The sequence below is a fragment of the Adiantum capillus-veneris genome, chromosome 24, assembly GCF_014529385.1.
Source record: "Adiantum capillus-veneris isolate H3 chromosome 24, ASM1452938v2, whole genome shotgun sequence".
In the NCBI taxonomy this organism is placed as follows: Eukaryota; Viridiplantae; Streptophyta; class Polypodiopsida; order Polypodiales; family Pteridaceae; genus Adiantum; species Adiantum capillus-veneris.
In genome coordinates this window covers 70220822-70234284 of record NC_140954.1, presented here as the reverse complement: position 1 = coordinate 70234284, position 13463 = coordinate 70220822, and the positions used below count along the sequence as shown (strand labels likewise).

Here is a 13463-nt window from a genome sequence, read left to right as displayed (position 1 = left end):
ATGTGAGAGACGTCACCCAAAAAGGGCAGGATAAAGGAGACGTTAATAATAAAAGAGTCCTCAAAATAGAGTGGCATGAGACACAAGATTGACGGACACAATACGAATAGCAAAAAGCTAAATCTTCTCGAAAAAGTTAACGCCAAAATAAGAAAAACGATCGCGGACGCTTCACGAAGAAGTAGGACGAAGAAAGCTGCGTCAAGCTCAATTGCAGTAAAAACAGCATAACTTTCTACTGCGAACTCCGATTGACGCAAACCTAGAACTCAAATCGAAGAGCTCGAGGAGACGAACAAGTTTTGGATGAAAATTGCCATTGCGCTTTTTCCGTTTCTCCAAATTTTGAGTAGAACAGCAAGAAAAATTGAGATGAAGTTCAGGGTGTCATCAACAAGAAAATGTAATCAACGATTAGATTGATTAGCAATAAACGTCACATAAAACACTAATCATATTCTTCTTAACACAAAACAACCGCAGTTAACAAGAATCAATGCTCAAAAATAAAATTTGTAGCAATTTTTGAATCTTACATGCAAATCGCATACACATACTGTTTTGTCACCATGAATTGAATCGGCGCATGATCGTTACTGCTCTGATACCATGTTGAGATGTAGAGAGAAAGAGAGAGAGACGGGAAAAGAGACACACCATATACGCTCCCAAAGACTGATTCATATTGAGGACAAGATACAAATATATAGGTGAGACCAAGTTGAGTAGAGTGAGCCATATATAGCTCCAACAATACGCACCTTGTGCCCTTGCAGATATCCGTACATACGTACTAACTGATCATGTGCTCCAAAGGTTGGTTGCCACATGGAAGTTGTGAGACAACATTCATGCACCACCTCAGTGTGTGTTACGTCCACTGTAGAGAATCGTGACGAAGACTCAAGAGGCAGCAGTTGCACTGTGTGCACTGATTTCTCCTTGCCCTAAGCAGCAGATTTCCCCTTGGGACAATCCTTTTTGCCATGGCCTCTTTCTAAACATTGAAAACATAATTTTTCTTTCTTGGCTTTATCAAAGTCCTCAGGAGAGAGAGGACCCCTGGACCCCTTGGGTTTTTTAAATGCATCCGAATCGGCAACTATAAATTTTCTTTTAGTGTGCCCATACTGAGTGCGTGTATCACCATGTGTATTAGCAGGCACGTGACTATTATGTGTTTTCTTTTCATCTGGATCATGATGAATATGTGCTTTCACTATGGCTTCCTCAAGTGTTTTAGGGTCTTGGGTCTTGACATACTTCTTAAGCTCGGGTGTCAGCCTCGTATGAACCCCCGTACTTGTTGAATGGTATCTAAGCCTCCCAACTTGAGGATAACATCCCGATAGTGAGTGATATATTCAAGTAGTGATGGGTATTAGCGCATGGAACATGTGTCCCAAGCCGTCCAATTCCGATCGGCCTCGTTTGTAGACAAAAATTCTTTGCTAAACATTGCTTCAAAATCTGCCCAACTATGTGGTATGATGTTCTTCTCCTTGAGACACATCGACCATTTGTAGGCCTTGCCTTCCAGAGTTAAGCTCTTTTGTAGGGCTTTGATTGCATTCGAAGTACGCCATAAGGCGTGAATTCCATCCCACTTGCTGAGAAAGATATTCATTGCATCCTTATTACGGTCTCGGTCTTCTCCCTTAAAAATCGGTGGCTTGGTGTTTTTCAACAATTCATCCACCTCTTTTGCAGTGAGAGTATGCAACGTTTTAGTATTTGGGCCTTGCCCTAGATTAAAAGTGCCTTGCCCTTGTGTAGCAACGTGCTCATGCATGTGCGTGTCAGCAGGACTCTTGGACTACTGTTGCATTAATTGAATTACTAATGTGGATAGTTTAGTAAAATTTTCATTTAAAGCTTTAAAATTTTCATCCATGACTGTCATGCGTGTCTGAAGTGCACAAAATTTTTGAATATCGAGCAATTCGTAAGTATCATCACCTGCCGTAGCTTCGCGGGTACTCTCCTTGAGAGGATCTGGCCGCGGGCCATCATTGACAGGATCACGTGTACTTTGCTCAAAATCGAATGTCATATTGATATCTGAATCCATGGCGACAAGGTGTGGTGCAAGGAGTAGCCAGAAAAAATACCTGATATCGAGAGCACTCGCAAAGTGTAATTAGCCTTGCTAATTCCTTCAAAATCGATAGTATCCCAATGGAGAGTGATTCAAATTGTCCGCCGTATATGGAATTCCACAAGTTCTTCATAGCCGAATCAATTAGACTTGAAAGCGTTAATTGATTTTACCAAAAAAAATTGTACTTGAACTCCGTCGAAGTGGTGTTCTTGAAATCTCTGAGTTTCTGCGTAATACGTAGAAAATTTGGCTTGAAATTTGTGTCGGCCTCGTCGATGCTATGTCGCACCTTCCAGCCTTGCCAAATCTGCACATGGAGTAGGGGGGTGGGGTACCATAGTGTGGGTAGTACCGCCCCTTATGTTTTCAATTTTGTGTATGGCCACTAACCTAAGGGGGTTGGGCGCCCTCAAGTGGGAAAAAGAAGGCCACAGTCGCTATGGCCGCTTCAAAGCAACACGCAGAAGGTTGCACCCACCGTGGAGCTCACTGTGTTGAGGTAGGGGCTCTGGCCCAGTGACGTGATGTCCTACCCTGTCCGCTACGTAGCCGTAGAGCCCGCAAGCGGTGCTTTTGGTGCAAGTTCGCCTCGGCGGCTCCTCTGTGCAAGGGGGGTTGCCCACGGGGTGCTTGCCTTGTCATCCTCCTCAAAGGAGGGATGCTCCATGCCCCCTTGACCCTGACATGCACAAAAGCATGCACAATTGTGTGGCTCCCCTCCTCCATGGCTGTGCCTTTCCCAAAATAGGAACCTTGCTTTTGATACCAATGTAAGACAACGGGAACTAGAACCTAAGAGTCCACCACCCAACCACCCACTATATAGTATAGCCCCTGGCCGTTTTCCCTAGTTGGACTCCCTTTCCACACTGTCTAGCCCGGCCATGCACTTGTCTAGTCTGGCCTTGCCGGTGTCCTGACATGTGTGCACACATCTTGCAGGTTTGAGTCCAGAATGCAAGATAGTACCTGCGAATTTGTGCCCAGATTGCAAGTTAGTCACTGCGGGTTTGTGCCCAAATTGCAAGACAATTTAGTTGTATGGGCAACTAAAGACACAGGGAGCAACAAACTCTCACCAAGAGGAGTAACTCTTGGCGTTTGGATATTTTAATGAAGAAGAGTCATATGTTGTTTTTCTTTTAGGAAATATTTTTTGGGTGCCGCTTTGATAATGCTTGAAGGGATGCATTAAGGAATCTGTGGCAAGAACTTATAAAAGAAAATTTCTGATTATGAACAACCAAGTGGTAGTAGTTAGAAAACAAGCTGAAAATTGTGAGTGTGGGGGTGGAAAATGGGGACTAGCTCGTATTGCCATGTCATTGGATGGGTGGACCCGATTGGTTAGGTAACTCTCTGCTCCCCTTTGTTTAGGAAACATGAACTTAGAATCTCATTGCACCAAGATTGAGGAACTCTCAAATGATTCATGCATCTAAAAGTTAAGGAGAAAAAGGCATTTGAGATTCTCTCTTTTGGAAGATGAGAATTAAGGATGTAAAATTCTTGTACTAGTTCATGCTTTCTCTACGAGACGGGGTCGGGAAGCTTTTCTAATGGCTTGAACTCAAGTTATCTTGTGACTAGATTTTGACATTAGAACTCAATTTTGTTTGACTATGTTTTCTTGATTGGTTAAGTCCTAGTGACTTGTCAGGTACCCTCCAATTTCCATTTGGATATGGTGATGGGTTGGGGACCTCACAGTTTTGGGCATTTGAATTTTGCGAGTTTGCCGCGTTTGTAGAAATATGATATGGTTTCTTCTTTGACGCGCCTTGAGGCACCTATTAAGCATGTTTGTGAAGGCTGTATTTTGAATAAGATAGAGTGTTCGAAGTTTCCAAAGGATGGCTCAATTAAGGCTACATGTAGGTTGCAGCTTGTGCATAGTGACGTTTGTGGGTCCATGCAAACTCCAACCTTGGGCAATTACCTGTACGTCATGACTTTCAATGATGATTACTCTTTAGGCATGCATGGGTATATCCACTTAAAGAAAAGTCCAAAGTGTTTATGTGCTTCAAGCAATTTCTAGCTACTATGGCTAAAAATGTCTCTAAATGTACTATGGGCACCCTCTGTTCCGATTAAGGAGGGGAATATGTGTCTCATGAATTTAATGCATTTTTGGCTATTTGTGGGATAAAACATCAATGTGCAGTGTTGTATATAGCTCAGTAAAATGGTATTGCTGAGAGAAAAAATATGTTGCTTATAGAGATGGCACGATATATGGTCAAGAGTCAAGCTTTTCCGCATTCATTTTTGCTTGAGGCCATCATGTGTGCTACTTATGTACTTAATAGGTGTCCCACAAAAGCTTTGCAGTCTATGACTCCATATGAAGCATGGCATGATAGAAAGCCATCTATTGATCACATGCACATTTTTGGTTGTTTGGCTTATGCTTTGGTGCCACAAACGCAGTGCAAAAAAATGGATGATAAGGCTGTTAAGTGCACTTTTATTGGTTATAGTGTTGAAAGAGAATTTTACAGGTTATACCATCCAGAAACAAAGTAAATCTTGGTTTCATGGGATGTTGTGTTTGTGAAAGATTCTATTCAGCTTTTGTTGCCATGTACTAGAGACAATAATGTAAGCTCACAAGAAATTTATAACAGTTTATTGCCTATTTTTAGTGGTGGAAGCTCAAATGTAAGTTCCAAAGAGGCAAATGTAGAGCCTATGGGGATTTCTAAAAATGATATAGATCAACCAAATATTACTTATGCAAATGTACATGATGTAATTGATGAGGAAATTATTGAGAATGAACAGGCTAGAGGTATGTTGAAATGGTTGTGCATATTTTACATGACAACAAATTGGATGCACCTGTGTCTAGTCACACTCGTTCAGGTTGTCACCATGCATCTTATGCATCAGATTCTATGCTTTGGCTATTTTTAGTTTATGTAATGTTGAGGAACCTCTATCTGTTGATGAATCATAGAATTCAAAAAGTTGTATGGAAGCCATGCAATGAGAATATGATGCACTTATTAAAAATTACACATGTACTTTATGTGATTTGCCTTTTGGAAAAAAGGCCATTGGTATGAAGTGGGTTTACAAGTTGAAGTGTATACTGGATGATGAAATTGACTACTATAAGTCTCAACTTGTTGCAAAAGGCTATGCACAACAGAAGGGATATATTATGAAGAGACCTTTGCTCCATTTTCTATGTGCATGGGTAGCTCCTTTTGGTTGGGATGTACATCAATCAGGAATTGTTACCGATTTCTTGAATGGTGACATATTTGAGGAACTTTATGCAACATAGCCTTGCAGTTTTGTCAAGAAAGGACGAGAGGATAAAGTGTGCAAATGTAAAAAATCTTTGTATGGGTTGAAGCAGTCTCCTTGTGCTTGGTATGAGAAAGCTGATACTCATTTGGTCAAACAAGGATTTTATAATTATAGTCCAGCAGAAAGCACTTTGTATGTGAGTGTGAGGGTGATGTACTTCTCATCGTTGTTCTATACGTGGATAATTTGCTAATCACTAGTTCAAATAAGGCACATATTGCTAAATTTGAGGTTATTTTGAATGCTACTTTCAAGATGAAAGATTTGGTGTTGTTGCATCATTACTTAAGCATCCAGTTTAAGTTGTGTGATGGTGGTATTTCTTTGTGTCAGACAAGTTACATAGACACATTGCTATGTAATTTTGGACTTGAGGATTGCAAACCTATTCCCACTCTCATGGAAACATGTTTAAAACTTAGTTTTCATGATGCTGGTGGGGCCTAGTGATGGCCGGATATTTAGTTTGCGGTCTCACAGGTCAGCAGATCATTTATGCATAGCCCAATGTCTAAGCATTGTCAAGTTTATCAAGCGGATCTTTTTCTACTTGCATGGCACTTTACATCTTGGGTTGTTTTATCCCAAGGGGGGGTCATTTCCGCCAAATTTACATGCTTTTTTAGACTGGAATTGGCCTGGTTGTTTTGATATGCATGTCCAAAGTGGTTTTTGTTTCATACTCGGTAGTTTATGCATATCATGGTTAAGCAAGAAGAAACCTACTGTGGACACATCTAGTTGTGGGGCTGAGTATAGGGAAGTCTACATAGCTACGGTTGCGTGTGTATGGCTCAAACGCCTTATGGATAATTTGGGTGTTGGACAGGACACTACCAGCATCATTTACACTAACAATCAGAGTGCATTGGTAGTTGTGAGGGACTCATTTTTTCATGCTTTCACAAAGCACATTGAGGTACATCATCACTATGTCAGGAAGAAACTCTCAATAGGAGAGATCGACTTGTCTTATGTGCCAAGACAAGACAACAAATATTTTCACAAAGGATTGTCTCATGAGAATTTTGAATCCTTTTGCAAACCTTTGGGCTTGCTCCCCTTTGTGGAATGATCCTGGCCTCTAGACATGGCACTTCCTTATACTCTATGTGCCATCTCTCGTTCACCACGTCACTCCCAAGGGGGTTTTGTTACCATATACATATGGTATTGATGTGTGTGAGCACACTTAGGACTGTCGGGGCATTTTTTCCCTCACTAGGAGGTTTTTCCACCGTGCATTGTATATATGCCCATCACTCTAGGGCTATCTTATCTTTTCATTGTACACTAAGTAATACTACTCTCAATTGTGTGGCTTGAGCTTCCTTCATCTTCTCCAAGCTGTGTGTATTTTCCTGGAACCCTATTTCCAACACCAGTGTTCCAGGAGGATTAAAACAATAGAGTGCTTCAAGAAGAAGCTCTACGATTCTTCATCAAGAAAGAGTATTCTCAAGATCAATTAACCAATTGGAATGAGTGATTTTGATATCTCCAATAGTATCTATAAAGAGTCTCAAGCTATTTGCAGAGAATGGCTCCAAAGATGAGCTCCAGCATAGGAAAAAGACTCTAATGTCTTTGAGCTCTTCTTTGAGCTCGCAGTTCCTTATTGATAGAAAACAAGAAGTCTCTTCAATGTCAAGTGCACTTCCATGGAGTATTTACAATGCAAGATAGAATGTCACAAGTGCTCAATATATGTATGAGTCGTTGAACTTGAAAGTGTCAATTGGCATTTCTTTTCTAGACCTATTCTTTGGTCTTGCCAAAGATATCACAATGGATCTGCAACATTCAACAATTTTCGTCAAGGACTTTGTGAAATTTTTAGAGATCCTTACATAGGTAGTTCTAATTCACTTTATCAATTAAGAGTACATTAATATGTTGCAAAAAGCAATGAGATCCACCGCTAATTAAAGAGCCTATAATTGTAGGATCTATTCATCTTAAAACTCACATAAGTTAGATTCTCAATTCTTGATTGTCAAAAGTTATGTGTTGATAGCTATGTACGCAACCGCCAAGGAGTTCTATAGCTAGTTAAATCACTATTCATCATTGGTAAGTGAAGACACAATAGAGGAGGCATTAGTGAGCGATGATGATCAAGGGTCTGGTTAAAAGAGCGAGGGCACAAAGACTCAGACACGATTGCCCAAAAACTGTTCATTTTGGAGTAAACAAAATTATTGAGCTTATCACACAGGATTTTTGGTCGCGTTAGATGTGGAAGTTTTCAAAGAATATATACGCACATGTGAAAATTGGAGAAGGCCAAGGCCTCACATCTTCCTCTACACGGATTACGTCAGCCCTTGCCCATTCCTAGTAATTCATGGTTATCTATTCTCTCATGGATTTCATAACAGATCTACCCTCTTCGAGAGAGATTATTCAATTCTGGTGGTTATTGAAAGACTCACAAAGATGCGCATTTCATTCCAGCAACCAAGTTATTCATTAGAGAAGGGATTGGAAAGATCTTCCTTGAGAATATCTATCACTACCATGGACTTCCATATCAGATTATCTCAAATCGAGGGCCACACTTCGTATGAAGCTTTTGGCAAAGATTGTCCAAAGATTCTAGAGGTAAAGAATTAACCTCTCTTCAACGAATCATCCACAGAGTGTTGGAAAACAGAGAGGGTGAATCAAGTTTTAGAGAAATACCTTTGATGCATAATCAACAACCTTCAACACAGTTGGGTAGAATTACTAGCATTGACTGAGTTTGTCAACAACAACACTAATTATCATGCTTCTACTCGATATATTGCATTCGTTGCCGATTATGCATGGTTAGCACCCAAGGGTGGATCTCGACAGGAATCACCAGGTGAAGAATCCGATTGCTAGAGATTAGTCTGTCAGACATTTTTATAGCCATCACAAAGAATTGAGGAAGAATGTGAAAGAGGCTCAAGAGAGGTAAAATGGAGGGGAACAAACAAGGAATGCAACATCCACACCATACAAGATGGGGATCGACTCTAGCTTCTCCGCCAAGATCTGCATTTGTCTTGCCATTCCGGAAATAATTTAGGGTAGGGGTTACGTTTTGCAGAGCCGGCCGTAACAAGTCACGACCAATATGTGAATAGGACTATAAAGGGAGTTAATCTTCTCCCCGTGATCACTTGCCGTACTCCTGGATCCTTATATTATAATCGCTTGCGTTTACAAGACTAGATGGCGCCTCGCACTCGAAGCATGGATGTCATGAAAGATGAGCGACACAAGGAGAAGAATGCTGCTCGCCTGCGCCGCACAGCTCGAAGTCGTCAGATATTGTCTTCCAATATCTGGCATGTCCTGCCGCAGGAATTGGTGGAGCGCTGCCTCACCACACTGCCCGCCAGGGATCTGGTCCGCTTGAGTGTCACATGCCGCTCCTGGAACGAAGCCATCCTCTCTCCCTCGACTCCTGCTATTGTCTCAGCTTGCAGGCAGCAGCTGGCGGCCCACTCTGTTTCAATCTTGTAAGTTCTGTTCACTCTCTCTCTCTCTCTCTCTCTCTCTCTCTCTCTCTCTCTCTCTCTCTCGTTTGTTGCGTTTCTTGAGTCAACCTCCGATAAAATGATCTGCAGCGCTGATGGGGGTGCAGTACAACTGCCCTGGTTCCTCTGCGGAGCAAAGCCGTAAAAGGATGCTGCACTTGGCCTGGCTAGCAAGCAGTGCGAATGGGTGGCCTTCGACCCAAACACCGACACATGGAACTGGATTCCTGCACCGGCAGCCATAGCGGAGTACGCTCCAGAAGAAATGTTGCCATTGAACAAGATGCTGATATCGCCAGTGGGGGCCAAGGGAGGCTTATTGTGCTGGGAGTTCTTCAAGGGCCAGAGGAATGTGAGCGGGTGGGAGCCGCTTGTGATCAGCAAGCCCTTGACTCCCTTCTCCCGTTTTATGCACGATGCATTTCCACCAGCAAAAGCTGCATTGGCTGGAGGATGGCGCCGCTTCGGTTGCAGGATGGCACGCATGGAGCAGAGAGCAGGTGATCAAGGCTTACAGACCTACCTGCTTTTGTTTCTTGCGTCGGTACTAGAAGTGCGAGTGGAGACTTATGACCTCAGAACGCAGGCACGGCGAGAAGAGCTCTACATCGACAACTTGTTGGCCGCGTATCGCTTTCTTTCGGCAGATGAGCTTAGGATATCATCGCTCATTGCCATGGATACAACTCTTTGAGGGTACAGCAATTAGGTCAAGTATACCTATGCCTGCCATGCTGGTGTCTTCACACCGGAGCACCTTGCAGGAGCTTCGCTTCCACATGGTGCAGCTGGATGAGCACCTTCTCGTCGTGGCTCTAGAGCTTCGAAGTAGTCCTGCTGCTTATCCATACCCTTCCACCTTCACACGCGTCCACATTTTTCAGCTTGACTTTGCTACCCGAGGTTGGATGGCTATAGACGGGGCTGCTTTAGACACAAAGCTTCGAACTCTCCCACGGAACTCCTCCTGCATCGCTAGCTGCAACCAGGTGCTTCTGCTCGCGGATTCTTTTATGTATCTCTACGATTACATAACAATGTATGGCGCATCATTCCGCCATGTACAGGGCCGGGCTCGTCAAAGAAAAGGGTGGGCATTGCCTCTTTAGGCTATGCTTTTGATGCTAGCTTGGACGGAAACCTCCATCTTCCTTCACCTCACATGAATTGAAAGCTGAAAGTGAGTGGTTTTGATTCATTTTGATACTCCTCCGGACGTTGGTTTTTGGCCTGGCTAGTAGGTGACAGTTATTTTGTGAAAATAGATTGTTAAAACAAGGCTGAAATTTTGTAAAGGAATGTATTTTAAATATTTGTTTTCTTGAAACATTTTCTTTTCCAAACCACCTCAGTGATAATTAAGATTAGTGTGTGATGTCTATGCACCAATATACACCAAACACCTGCGACATCTTTTCTAACTCTAAATGTGTTTTAGTTATTTTTTAGACACTAGACTCTTTGAAAGGCTATCATATGTGCTGATCCAATAGAGGAGCCAATTTAATTAAGTTTGGACATGCTGATAATCGAATTTGGTTTGGGACTACCAAAGAGGTGCTACCAAAGAGGGATACCATACAAGATTGTGGGTTTGACATGAAGTTTTTATATGCTTTGTGGCTAGTTTTGGTGAGTTTATTCCACTTGTTTGACCTCCATAAATAGGTGTTCATATGTACGCTTTTCTAACCCAAACTATATGGCCATCTTTACATAAAAGAGATTCATTTTGACATGATAGTTGTTAGAATGAGTACCATATTAGTGGAGTGATGGGCTCTAATGATAACATATCCTACAAGAGTGGGCTCGATGTATTGATATAAGGTCAAACACTACCTCTTGTGTGTCATGCATGCATCTAAAAATAGAAAAAACGATCTTTCTTACATAAGGGTGACATTATGATATATGATTGAACAAAGTGATGGTGTTGTTTTGTATCATGATTATAGTTATGTGATGAGAGATTATAGTATGCATGGAACCTCAGAGGGACCTCTGGATGTCTCATGTGCATGTGTGTATCACCTCTAGTCCTTTTAAGTAAAAAACAGCTCTATGTAGAAGGAGGAGGATGTATAAGTGTAATATATTTTTCGCATGTAGTTAAATTTTTTTTAATTGGTGCTTTTAGATTTCAGATGATGTTTAATTTCTAGTTGAATTTTTTTAATGCATAAAGACCATGTGTATTAATTAAGTTTGCCAGCATTGAGTACAATTAAAGCTCCAAGTGTAGCAATTGGGTTCATTGATGATTATAGCTTATGATCATGTGCTAAGATATCCCTTGCGATTTTTGATATGCTTATGTTTTCGGATTGCGATAGTTGATGTGGCTCTTAGACTAATTTACACATACACATTATAATCATTTTAACCACGCACATAATTGAAAGAGAATAACCAATTAAGATTGATAACTTGATGAGGACCGGATTTTCTTGTAGGGGGTCTCCCCTTCAAAAGGAATTGATACTATAATAGAGATTTGTTACAATACATGTTTGTGCTCTTGTGGAGGGTTGCTTGAATCAAGAAGATGGTGTCTTCAATATTCCATGGTACAACCCTACCCAAGCGGGAAAAAAGGAATTGCGGGGAATGTCATAAAATCTAATATCTAACCAAACCAAATGATTTTCTCGTATTAAACTGATCATTTAATGTGGGAGAATAAACGAGAACAAGAGTTAGAATATGGACATGTGCTTATGGATCTAGCTCAACACGGGGCCAAGGTTAAACAGTCCAAATGAGAGATTGTCTGTCAAAGAGCAATGTTAACTAATGGAGCTTAAAGACCTTAGGGTTAGCTTCATTAGAGACCTTCAAAGGTTAGCATTAAAATTCCTAATATCGTAGGCAAGCTAGGGCTCTGTTTCAAATGGAAACCCGGGCCAAGCTTGAGGTGCTTGTCATGCTTGCTGACTAAGGTGCTTGAGGTGCTTAATGATTAAGGTTCTAAGGTGCTTGAGGGGCTTAAGGTGTTACAAAAGTCAACAAGTGTTCCTACTCATGGGGGAGCGAGCCCCCATTGTAGGAGCATGAGAGAGCATACACAGACCCTCACACAAGTCAAGCCTTGCCTATGTTGAGAGAGAAGGAGAGAACACAGAAGTAGAACCCCAAAGTGTGTAGAATACACACATGAGATGATGTATATATAGAGGGGACCTGGGTGCCATATATAGAGAAGCCATATATTGAGTAGCTTCACATATAAGCTCAACACCCCCGCTCAAATAAGGGTCCCTAACTGTGGATGAAAAAACCCTTGGGGGATCAAGGGAAAAACCCACAGCTCTATATACACCCACCGTTATATTATAAAAATCATTGAATATACAAATGTTTACAAGGAGATACATCACTCCTTTTACAATGAATGTTTTATGAGGAGTTACATTACTCCTATCCTATCAAATACAATAATGAATACAAAGGTTCAATAAAGAGGTGTAAAAGCTATCGATTAGCTTGTAATCAAAAGTGTCTCCGTGAATCTGCTGTGTAGCTTATCATCAATATCGCATCACCAAACATGTCTTCATAAATCTTTTATTGTCATCAATATGGCATCACCAAACATATCTTCATAAATCTTTTATTGTCACCAAGTTTGTCTTCATAAAATCAATTCTTTGATCAATCCTACATAGATCATAGACTCCAAAAAAAAACATGTCATGAAAATTATTAGCATCGTTAATGAAATAATTACGTTCACAATGCCATAAGAGATGGTTCGCGACGCCACTCTTTTGACGACATATATACGCACAACAACATATGGTACATAAAGTATAAACGTAAAAGTACAAAATGTGTGATTACGTGATACAAATGATATGTGTATATACTACATAAAACAAAATTTATCAATGTAGTGATCAATGAATACCATCAAAGTATTAACAAAATATCATCATTATATCAATAAAAATGAATAAATGATCATGGTATCAACGAAAAGCATCATGATATCACCGAGAATAATTATTGTATCAACGAAAGAACATCATGGCATCATCGAGAATAACCATGGTATCAACGAAACATCATCATGGCATCACCGAGAATAACCATGGTATCAACGAAACAACATCATGGTATCACCGAGAATAACCATGGTATCAACAAAACATCATCATGGTATCAACAAAAATCACCATGGAATCAACGAAATATCATCATGGAATCACCGAGAATAACCATGGTATCAACGAAATATCATCATGGCACCACCGAGAATAACCATGGTATCAATGACATATCATCATGGTATCAACGAAAATCACCATGACCAAAGTATTAACAAAACATCATCATGGTACCATCAAAATCACTATGGTATCAATGAGAAATTATCAATAAAACGACGTAAACTATATCTCTAAAAGAATAATTATACGAGAATCAATGAACGAGTATATCATATAACAAAAGATCATGTACCAACAGTAGCTCGATAGAATTTGGACGATCATCAACGGCTCGACTGAATCGGAACGATGTGTAAC

At 40.8% G+C, this 13463-nt stretch overlaps 1 pseudogene; it reads left to right on the top strand.

Moving 5' to 3' along the window:
* Window positions 1-8626: 8626 nt before the first annotated feature.
* LOC147426556 (uncharacterized) lies at window positions 8627-9628 on the top strand (annotated as a pseudogene).
* Window positions 9629-13463: the final 3835 nt, after the last annotated feature.